At 39.6% G+C, this 2,065-nt stretch overlaps 1 pseudogene; it reads left to right on the forward strand.

Moving 5' to 3' along the window:
• Positions 1 to 749: 749 nt before the first annotated feature.
• Positions 750 to 2,065, forward strand: part of LOC145053703 (putative sugar phosphate/phosphate translocator At2g25520 pseudogene) — a 1,440-nt pseudogene continuing 124 nt past the window's right edge.

The following is a 2,065-nucleotide window of genomic DNA, read 5'->3' on the forward strand; positions in this document are numbered from 1 at the left end:
GTGTTATCTGGTCGTTCCATAACAAGGTGATGTTTGGTAAGGAACAATTAGAAGGCGATTCTTTTTTATAACATTGTCACTCAAGCTTTTCTTTAGTGTAATAATAGGCGTGTGTGTCCTTTTGATTGGGTGAATTGCTTACATTTGTGATGCCCACCACGGATGACCACAAAATTGCTCCACCACGAACGGGCGGGCCGGTGTGCACAACCGTTATTTGTTGCCATGTGTACCACGAACCTATTCGTTGTATGCATACCAGTAGGTTTTAGCACCTTGCCACATCACATTTTTATCTACCACCTAAGTTTCATATAAACTTGGATTTTAAAATTAAAAAAATATATATATAAAATCCAAATGAAAAATAGCCAATCAGAATCCTTTTTATCTTATCATTTTTCTCTTTTCTCTCGTTAACCAGACATCGATCTTAGCATGACGAGACATCTAGCGAAGCTTAGAGGGTGGTCATGGCGAGCTGATGAGATCTTTTTGGCGAGCTGGAGGCAAGGGCCACCACCTCCCCAACCTTATAGACGGAAGAAAAACATTATACTTTTGGCGAGCTGGAGGCAAGGGCCACCACCTCCCCAACCTTATAGACGGAAGAAAAACATTATACTACTAGCTAGCAAAATGATTATTAGTTAAAAAATAATTAATGTAGAAAGAAGTTATTTAAATAGATTTGCTTTTGTGAAAAGATAATGCAAAAAGAAATATATTGTACAAAGAATTTAATAATTATGAATGCTCTGTTTTATATCGACCGGCATTTGACAGCAGGCGACACATGCCATAGAAGTTCAACCTCTGCATCTGACCTAATCCCCCAAATTATGTAATTTCTTCAAATCTGCAATGCCCATATCAATTCTCTATATTTCCATACTAAATCCCTAATTCCCCTTTTGGGTTTCTTCCTCCTTCAACTACATTGATCAATTCACCCATCAAACACCTCAGATCCAATCCAACTAAAATGGGAAGAGGAGGAGCCCTAAGCGAAAGTGTTTTGAAGAAGATCATCCTCTCCTACAGCTACGTCGCCATATGGATCTTCCTCAGCTTCACTGTCATCGTCTACAACAAATACATACTCGATCGCAATATGTACAACTGGCCTTACCCAATCTCACTCACTATGATTCACATGGGTTTCTGTTCTTCATTAGCTTACATTCTCGTCAGTGTACTCAAAGTCGTCGAACCAGTTCAAATGACCCTCGATGTGTATCTCAAATCCGTCGTCCCAATCGGTTTCCTTTACTCTCTTAGCTTATGGCTCTCCAATTCCGCTTACATTTACCTTTCTGTTTCGTTTATCCAAATGCTCAAAGCCTTAATGCCTGTCGCCGTTTACTCCATCGGTGTTTTGTTCAAAAAAGAAGGGTTTAAAGGCCAAACCATGAGTAACATGCTTTCGATCTCTTTTGGGGTTGCGATTGCTGCTTATGGTGAAGCCAAGTATAATTCATGGGGTGTTACGTTACAACTTGGTGCTGTTGCGTTCGAAGCTACTCGTTTGGTTTTGATTCAAATCCTGTTGACATCGAAAGGGATTACGTTTAATCCGATAACATCTCTCTATTATGTCGCTCCTTGTTGTTTGGTTTTCTTATCTGTTCCATGGATTATCGTGGAGCTTCCCAAATTGAGGGATACTTCTAGTTTCCACTTTGATTACTTCATTTTTGGGACGAATTCGATTTGTGCTTTTGCTTTGAATCTGGCTGTGTTCTTGCTTGTTGGGAAGACATCTGCGTTAACGATGAATGTTGCTGGGGTTGTTAAAGATTGGTTGCTGATTGCTTTTTCGTGGTCGGTGATCAAGGATACAGTAACTCCGATCAATCTGTTTGGTTACTTGATTGCTTTCATGGGTGTTGCTTATTATAATCATGCCAAGTTACAGGCACTTAAGGCTAAAGAAGCAGAGAAGAAGACGACTCAATTTGATCTTGATGATGAATCGGGCAAGTTATTGGACCAAAAAGATGAAAAATCAGCAAGAAAGAGCGATTCTGATAAATGATTCAAATGGGTTTTTGATTTTCATGGC

Source organism: Lactuca serriola, chromosome 5, assembly GCF_051521515.1.
Source record: "Lactuca serriola cultivar US96UC23 chromosome 5, Lser_US96UC23_V15, whole genome shotgun sequence".
NCBI classification, from domain to species: Eukaryota; Viridiplantae; Streptophyta; class Magnoliopsida; order Asterales; family Asteraceae; genus Lactuca; species Lactuca serriola.